The sequence below is a fragment of the Phalacrocorax aristotelis genome, chromosome 8 (genome assembly GCF_949628215.1).
Source record: "Phalacrocorax aristotelis chromosome 8, bGulAri2.1, whole genome shotgun sequence".
NCBI lineage: Eukaryota > Metazoa > Chordata > Aves > Suliformes > Phalacrocoracidae > Phalacrocorax > Phalacrocorax aristotelis.
The window spans coordinates 16,238,017-16,247,747 of NC_134283.1; the positions used below are offsets into that span (position 1 = coordinate 16,238,017).

Genomic DNA, 9,731 nt, shown 5'->3' on the forward strand with positions numbered 1-9,731 from the left:
AAATGCTGGCTCCACTTTACAGTGTGTAGTTAATAGCAGCATTAATAAAAAATATCAATGGCATGAAAACATCCACGAAACAAATGCACAGAAAAGCACTTTTAGTTTGTATTTATTTGTCTACCTCTGTCCAACTTATATTCTGACACAAACACACGATAGCTGCATGAGTAACTTATCACTATTTCCTGGTTATTAAGACTTGTTCTTATTCCCTAGTTAAAAATGCAATAAAGTACAAATATATCTACATTTGTGGAGATTTTCTCTGCTATCTTACGATGTACAACTTAGACCAACTAGTCATACCACTGTTGTCACTTGAAGTGAGAAAACCCATCTCTCCCCTGCAATAGGGGAATACAAGTCACATAGCCAGGTGCACATTAAGTGCTACCAGGGCCTACCAACAGATGAGCAGAATTACCTCAGAGCTGCAGTGAAAGACCAGTGACAAAATACAAGCTACCTGAAATACAGAATCAAAACCTCTGCAAAGAGCAGGACTAGCATGCAACAAACACCTGGACACCCGAGTAAGAACTAGCTGTCCCACACCAAAAAAGAATATGCATGTGCACTAGGAATTCACATTACAAGCCTCTACACATCTCCAGTTGGTTTGCTTTGCCATTCTCACATAGGAACATATTTGGGTTGACAGAAAAAACATGGTCTCTTTTGAAAGGCTGTTTTGTGTCACCGTGAAAATCTGCTGCATATATTGTTCCCTGTAGCCATAAGCCTCTAACAGGAACCTAAATTTACTGGGTAAGCCCAAACAGCTACAGTACAAGACACAAGCAGAGGACAACCCCCGTCACAGAACTGCCGCCTTGCCACTTCAGGCAGAAAGGCTCACATGGAACCACCCCCAGGATGCTCAGGGACAGCCTTGGCATAAATATATACATACACACATATAGGCACACAAGTAGCACCTGCTTTTAATACCTAACTGCCAAACACCACAAAAGCTAATTTGTGGCTAATTGCTCCACATTTTAAACTTTCTTCTTCTCCTGACTATGCAAACTCCTACAAACTCTACCTCAAAAGATCACCTCTTGGCCATAACAAGAGGTCTCCTTACCAGATTCATTTTCCTTAGTCTTTATAACATACATCCTTCATTTCTGCCCAAAGCAAATCTCTCATTCACATTCTGACCAACCCCATGCTTCTTCCTTGTGTAACCTTCATCTTTCTTCTCCCAGTACACATCAGCAGCACTCATACTTTTCTGTATTTTCTCCTTCATCCGTACTAGCTATTAAGGCAACTTAACCCTTCTAAAGATTATATAGCAGATTTATTTTATTGATTCTTGATCTCACCTCTCCCTCTCTGTATCTCTGACACTTCTTTCTGGACATCCCACCATTACTTTCAGTTCACTAAGCTAAAAATCAGACTACTTCTCTGTCATTAGGTTTCTTTTTTGCTGTACTGCATTTACTGCTCTCCCTAGTAATACAGACCGTCTGCTTTGCTCATCTTCTTGATTTCTTTCAATATTAAAAGTACAATTACAAAACATGCTAAGAACTGTCCTGCTTAAACTATGGGAACATAGTAAACTTTTTATGATTATCTCTGAATCCAGGTTCAGCGACCTCACTCCCATCCACCCTACCTCTGACCCTACCAAACTATCCCTTATTGCTCTTCCCAACCTTTTCACTCCTGGTTTATGCCTCTCCTCTCCTAAGCCCAGTACCACCTTTCAAACCCTTCCTCTGCATTCATATCATCCTGTATACTCCAAATATCATCTTCCTTTTCCACACAGTTGACATGTACAGTATCTGCTCTAATGTTTCAAGTATTTCCCTCCAGAACCTCACCTTGTTAGGTGCTTTCCTACTCAACAACTGCTCAAAAGTGAAAATAAAAGCTGCATATTATTTATGTTAAAGTTATTTATCAGTCCCTGATTAAACAGAGCAAATACAACGTACAACTGAGGTGAGTGTGGGCTCATTAGGCAGAACTGCTACAGTCAAGGCAAGCCTGTCCCTATCATGACCATGAAACTTCAGCCATGACTTGAGGACCTTGGATGGAAAGGGCCTTTCACACTGCATACAGCTCAGTCCTCGACGCCCCCGGGAGGGCGGCTGAAGCAAGACTTTGCATGACAATTAGTAGGTGTGCTGGAAACTGACCGAAATCAGCAACTCGCTTCCCACCACCACCACCAAGCCAGCAGTGACTTCCAGCCATCACCTGCCTGGACATGGCTGGAGGCAGCAGGTATCGGGGCTCTGGAGAGAAGGAACTGCAGGACTGAGTCCCGCAGATCCGGACCCCAAGAGATCTGCTCGCCGGGACGCCTCTCTGCAGGCGCCGCCATAAGCGGGCCTTCCCTCACGGCCCGGCCCGCGGTCTCCCCCGCACCGGAGCCTCCCAGGATGGCACACAGCCTCGCCGGCAGGAGAGTCCTGTGCGGGGTGGTAGCATCACACCGGGGCGGGGGCGGAGCCCGCTGTCCCCCGGAGCCCGGCCCTGCTGCTGCTGGGGGCGCTCCGCTCCGCCTCAGCCGCCAGCGCGGCCAAGGCGGCACCTCACCCCCCTCTGGGGGCGGCCATGGCGGCCCGCTTTGCCAAGCCCGCGATTACCTCCTCCCGCCGGTGCCCGGCGTCCCCCAGCGCCGGGGAGAGGGACGTGCTGCCTGGCATTAATCCCATTAGTCAACCCAGGTTCTGGGTTCGCGAGTGCTCCACGGGAGCAGGGTTTCAGAGAAGCCTGTGGCTATGCAGCAACAGTGGCATGGCTGCCTGAGGGGGACTGGCAGCTCTCTTTTGGCAGCCCAGTGCTTCAAGACATGGTGGTTGAGGAGATAACCACACTTGCCACAGGAAGGGGGAACATGCTTCTCACTGCAGGTCAGGTCAAATGTGGTCACTCAGGCCTGATAAACAACCAGCTCCTGCTGGAGCACTCGTTCTCCTCAGTGGCCTCCAGCTGAGCATTGACCCCTTGGGTACCTCCCATACAAGGGTGTGAGGAGTATAGTGTTTGACTGGCCAGGTGTTTCAATGAAGATGAATGCAAATCAAGCTCTCCCAGACTCCAGAAAATGTAAAATGAATATATTCTTTTAAGTGCCTTCCAACCTGGGATTCTGTGATACCTTATATTTACTCCTCATTCTTGGGGCCATCTTGTACTGTGTCTATCTTACATGTACATGAGCCCTAAATACCCTTGGTCTTGGACTAATTTTTTTCAGTGTTACAGGCCAGAAACTCCTACTTTATTTCAGTGGCATAGTCCTCTGCTGTCACCACAGGGAAATGATACAAATATAGTTTAAAAACTGATCATTAATAGCTTCTAACACAACCAGTGCTTTTCACCTCCTTCTGCAAGTATTAATTAGTGTATTGGGGGATGCCGAGAAGTTCAGGATTCCTAAGACTACATCTTCACTATTTCCCAAAGCTGTAGGTTTCAAGAGAGAGGGCGCAGCAAACCTTCATGTTGTCCATTTTGCAGACTGCACTGCCTATCCTTCCTTTTTATTGTAAGGTTCCTTCAATTCCTGTGGACGTCTGTAATTCTGTTCACCATTAGTTCAGCCAACTGCCACACCTTCCAGTGTAATCAGTGTCACTCCAGCCTCCGCTTTCTTTCTCGGGTTTCTCAGCCCTGTTAATCTGAAAACAGATGAGAAAGAGAGTTAATACTGACACTGGGAGCATCATATTAAAGGTGTCTTTGATCTCCATTCACTTATGGGAACAAGTGGCAGCTAGCTTAGACCTTACTGGTCATCTTCTCAGATCACCTACTAATGATATAGGTGCTTGACAGTTTTATTTGCCCTGAGATGCTGATCAGCCAGCAGGCCAACCAGGCCAGCAATATTACTCCTGGTGTGTTGTGGGAATGCAGGCTTAAGTCATTTTGTAGAAGCCTGTGCAAACACGGCAGTAGTGGTCCAGCCCCGATACTTGGCTCTGTTCCCTGTGTAGAAGAAATTGTCCATTTCTGGTAAAAGAATAAAATATATAGGCATAAAAAAATTGCCTTGAATTTGATCCCTTTTGGATAAAATCATCGAGACCTTGGGCTCAGGTCCCAACAGTCTGTATGCTGGACCTCTGAACTGAGAACTGAGTGGGCTCCTTAGGAAGCAGGTTGTTCCCTGTTTTCCTTCTAGGCCATTAGCTATTCCTTTGATTAGTTTGCCTTCATCCCCCAGGGTCTCACATTTCTTTTCCGTACATAATATACCATACATTGTATTACTCTTAGCTCAGTTTTAGAGTACTGTAGAACACATTTTTCTTTCTGGGCGTGTCCAATATGAGCTCATATACTTCAGGTGTCTTTTTCTTCCCCTGATCACTGAAAATAAAATATCACAAGTAACCTAATATTTTTGGATGCATCCAAATCTTTAAAAGCTGTGGTAAATCCTAACATCATGGAGATGGGTGAGAATTAGACCTTGAGTACCCACAGAAAACAAATGTATGATTACATCTTTTGCAGTTCTGCGCTCCAAATTAGCCTGTCAGGTTTGCATGTACTGCTTCTGCTGACTTCAGTGGGAAATGCACATATGAAACTAACAGAATAATCAGGCCCTGAAAATTTGAGCTTGTGTTCCCAAGCATAGCTACTGCATTTTTAACTGATTCAGTGTGAGATGCAGCTGTGACCCTAGAGCAACAGCAACAGCTGGGAGTATGTGCTGGCACCCAGAAAGCTAGTGCTGTCTTTCCCCATGGGATATACTGCAATCTCCAACCTGCCCTGCTTGTATTTAAAACACCAACTTAGATATAATATAAAGGAAGTATTTCTGTTACCATGACATTGAGCAAGAAAATAAACATTACATTCCCTACAAAAATGAAATACAAAGTAACAGAGCATTTTAGCAAGTCTAATGGCAGAAGTTGGAGCCATCATAACACGTTATAGAAGACAAATGAAAAGGTGGATTTTGATAGCTTGAATAAAAGAATAAAATATTGTATATTTTGCATACACAAAAAGACAAACTCTAGATACTCTTGTTCCAACCAAGTGTTAGAAAAACACTATTTTTATTCTCATTTTAATCTGTTTTTGAAGTTGCTTATTTTCCCCTGAATTCCCCAACTAAGAGGTAGGACTAGATGTAAAACTTAGTAGGTACTTCCTAGAAATCTTCCAAGCAGAAATTAGATTATTTAGATAATAATAATAATAGTAATAAAAATAAACCCAAAACAACAAATAATTCAAAGCTAAAACCCATCAGCTATTATCAATATAATGTTGCGTTATTCGTGGAAGAAATATATATTCAAGTATCTCGTACCTGATATAGATGGTTCAGCATCCCAATTCTTCAAATCCAGGCTGACTAGCCACTCATCTAGGAAAGCAAATAGTTACGTAGATTATCCAATCTAAACCTGAAGACTACATAAGTGGTTAGTATTACACAAAACTTGGTGCAAAGAAAATTCAACCAATCATCAAAAGAAAAATAAAATAATAACTGCATTTCAGACACATACTTTAAATCAAGCTTCCAGGATATATATAACATCGTCTTCTTTATTAAAGTAGATAAAGTTGCTGATTTAATATTCAAATTCCAGTCTTTATTTCTGTACTTAAAGTCTTTTTTGTAACAGATGGTGGAGAACATCCAATGATAATTCAGTAGAAATCACTCCATTCATCAGATACAGGAGTTACACTGACTGCTGGGCTCAAAAATGTTGCAACATTTATGTGCATCTCTCTTCAGGACAGCAGTGAAATTCTAATTCAATATTTGTAACTTTAAGGATCTGACCTTGCACTGGTGTATTATTTAAACATATCATGCATGTAAGTCCCATTTTATACAGTTTTAATTTTGATCTGAAATAAGATGCCTTCCTAAAAAAAATGTGAAAAGGTTCCTTTCAGTTCAGAGTACATCTGTAGTACTCATATGCCTGCCTGTTTGTTATGTTATACTTAGCATAGATGTGGGGGCTTCTTTTCCCTCATTTTACAAGATAGCAAGCCTTCCTGGTACAGATAGGAGTCAGGCATGTTCTTTTCAGCAAGTTCATTACCCACTTACTCTGCCCAATTCTATGAAGTAAAATCATGACCAACCAACTTAACATTAATTATTTTGTGAGGTTGTCCATTTTAGAGCTGAATTAGTGAAACGCAATTGAACTGAGCCAAAGGCTTGGACGGGGCTGCCATTTTTACATTCTCATCAGGGAAATGATGCTGTAAACACCCATACTTGATTCACATGCATGGTCTCTTGGTTGCCTACAGTAATGCCCATCTGTTCAGATGGCATCATGCCCACTCAAGTTGCTCAAGGGAATACATGCTGGGCAGTGATTGGCTTAGGTAAGTATTTTTCAAACTGGGTCGGTGTCGACCTCCTTTTGGAAAGGCCCAAGAGGAAAAGGAAACAAAAAGAATTTTCATTTTTTAATTTTAATAGATTGTTTTCATTTAACATTCAGCAAAACCACCACCATCTATAAAACATTCAGTAGATGGTTTTGCTAATTCCTTGGTACCTGTGACCCCAGCAAAGAACAATAAATTCGACTATATTCTTATTTTTTAAATAAATGAGTTTAACCTGTTACAGAGTCACAGTCCATGTAACATTAAGACCAACTCATCTGCAGAAAAGAAACCTGTCTCAGCAGGCATTGCCACATTCTCACAATTGAACTAATTTCTTTTGTTAATGAAGATTGGTCAACACTCAAATATCTGAATTCATAGGTATTCTTACCATAAGCCATAGCTGAATTTTGTGGGCAGAGAGAGAGGTGAGCAACACTATGTCCCATATTAGTAGCCAGATCAAATTAATGTTATTGTACAAAAATGCAATTCCAAAATATACATCAAATACAAACGTGCACAAAGATACATGTTTGATGTGCAGTATTATGAAAGGATTAATCCCTTTTTTTTCCTGAACTGGAATAATTTCCAAATATAGCCCTTTACTTCTCCAAAGCCAAATAACTTTGCTTTAGTGAAGTGCATTGTACAGTGAAGCCATTGTCTGTCACATTGCTTTATCAAACAAGAAGGGAGGGGGGGAACATGTCACGCTTTCTTCCTGCAAGTAAACTGTGGGGGTTTTTATGTAAAAGAAAGCTACCATTATTACAAACAAAAAAAAAAAAAAAGAAAAGAATCCAACTCCTTTTCATTTGGGAGACAAAAGCCTTTCAGTGCTGCGTTAATGCGCTCTGACTACTGTTTTGACACTGTGTCAAGATGCTCCTGCTCTGCTCCAAGTCTCAGATCACAGTTGGAGTGTCTTGATACAGTGTTGAATCAGTAGTGTCAGCAAGTCTCAGAGCAGAGTCAAAAAGCCTCAATGTAGCCTCAGACCAGGTAGAGTCAGAGAGACCTTTCCCCTAAACTGAAGTCGGCAGAGGGTGCTCCATTTTTTATTTTATTTTTAATTGTTTGTTTTAGCACATTTCAGCCTAGCTGCACCAGGCTCATGCTTTTAATTATTAGTCTTTCTGCACTAAGGTATCAAAGCTAGATCTCTCCTAACCCTGAAGAGGTGTTAAAAAGCAGCATGGAATAATGTTAATATTTTTTTGAAAGAACAAGTCTAGGCACGGGAACTGAGGACCTGTGCTTTCTCAGAGAAGGTGGCACTGTAGTGAAGGTTTGTTAATGGGCCAGACCCTGCTTTGGCAGCACCCCGTTCTGCTGTGTGATAGCACCGCTGTGCTACTGCAGGGAAAAGTGCAGGGAGCCTGGGGCCTGGGACCCTGCTTTAGCTGCCAATGCACCATCCTCTGCTGTGGGCGGCCCAAGTGGAAATGCAATGTCCTCTATCATAGCCACTGCCTATATCTGCAGTGCAAAGCCCTGGCTTCCCTCACATCGATAGGAGCCTTCTCAGCAAGTTCACTGGGTGCACAATTTTTTTTTAATTAAAGCAGAGCAGATTGACACAACCACTCTTTTCAGCAAGGTGGTGCCATGTGCAATCAGCACAACATAACTGGCATGGCAGAGCTGCACTGTAGCAGTCTGCACAAGCTCCTGCACAGCCATTGGAGTGAGGACAGTGACACATACGGACAGGGTGCTGTCCTAAGAAATAGGGATGGCAGTCTTGATGCAGTGAAGGACATTGGCCCCATGAAGAGACTGGGGGGGCTGTAGAGATTAGTGTTATACAAGGAGGGTGTTAGGGTTTGAAAACTTTGTTAATGACTGTGAAAAAAAAAACAACCCAGGAGATAGGTTTAGCACCTGAAAGTTTGCCTTTTTAAATTTTTTTATTATTATTACATCACTTAGAGAAGTAATGTTCATTCTTCCTTGTAAACCCTGCCTCATAGCTTTAGATCATCACTAATACAACAGCACAACTTGAAAAGCTAAACACCACACTAAGGCATCCCTCAGATGGTATCAAATGAAGGGACATTCTAAATAAGCATGGATAGAGACTGAACAAAACATATTAAAAGCATGGGTAGAAAAGGGGATTGGCGAGAGGAAAACTGAAACACCAGTAAAGACCAAGGAGCAGAACATGATGCTAGCTTCTAGCACTGTTTGGTAAAAAAACAGTTATTAAAATAAAATAAAAATGTTTTAAAGACTGAATATGCAAACTATTCCTGGGCTTCCTCCTAGAAAAGATAGCAAAAGTGCACAGATCCCATGATTCCAAGCATTGCTTCCAGAATAGCTGCATCTGGGATGACCAAGCCACATCTAAGGCAACAGGCTCTAAAGCGTTGAATGCTGAGCACTGTACCAGGTGTCACATTTTGGGATGAGATAGATGTCATTCCCTAAAAAGGCATTTGAGAAGGAATGAAAAAAGGTCAGGGATTTAGAAAGGAAATAACTAGACTTGAGAGGCTGGATTAGAAAATGTAAATAGGTAAAAGCCAATTTTGCTGTAGCTTTACATCTGAATATGTAATCCAGTCAATTTTGTATGCTAACACCAGGGGGGTGCACAGATCAATGTATATAATTTAGATTAAATGACCACTGCAGAGTGAGATGCATGAGCTTCTCACAGTTGAGCCAAATTTATCCCTGATATAAAGGCAGTGATTTCACTAGACTTTTGGCAGGGATACACGTGCTCGTTTATATGGTCAACACCTTCTCAGTAACTTGTCACTTATGCAGATGCAATGTGTACCCACCCTCACACAAAGGTGTCTTTAATATATTAGTTTCTTCTTCCTTGTTTTGACTGTGCTGTTATTTACATAAAATATTATTAAAATACAGTTAAAACAGTTATACAACAAAGCAATAAATGTTGAATATCATAGCTAATAGGAAAATTTTAAAGAAATGTGTTTCAAATTCTATTTTTGAAAGCTGTGGAACAAAATGGCAGTAGAGACTTCAAGTCACAGGAAACACAGCAAAATGAGAAGTGGGAACAGCAACTTACCTCCCCACAGAAAACAGAGGCTCAGCCAGTGTTTGCTACGTGCTTTGAGATCCTTGGCGTAAGATATTATTTAAGGTGCAAAGTACTTATATTTAAAACAAACAAAACTCACTGACTGTTGTGGTGACTTTCTTGCAGGCACTTTCACAGCAAGCAGAACATGGCGTTACCTTCTTCTCTGCCTGGGCTGGCCCCGTGGGGCCGTTGCACCCTCACCAGCTGCAGAGGAGCTCTCTGACCTTTAGTGACCATTTGCTTTCACCCATGGCAAACAGCGCGTCTGCCTCAG

At 42.0% G+C, this 9,731-nt stretch overlaps 1 long non-coding RNA gene across 1 annotated transcript; it reads right to left on the reverse strand.

The window, feature by feature from the left end:
• Positions 1-3,074: 3,074 nt before the first annotated feature.
• LOC142061044 (uncharacterized) lies at positions 3,075-9,731 on the reverse strand. Its single transcript, XR_012662029.1, has 3 exons — positions 9,443-9,731; positions 5,321-5,377; positions 3,075-4,356 (listed from the first exon to the last, which is right to left on the reverse strand). It is a non-coding gene; the product is annotated as an uncharacterized LOC142061044 (long non-coding RNA).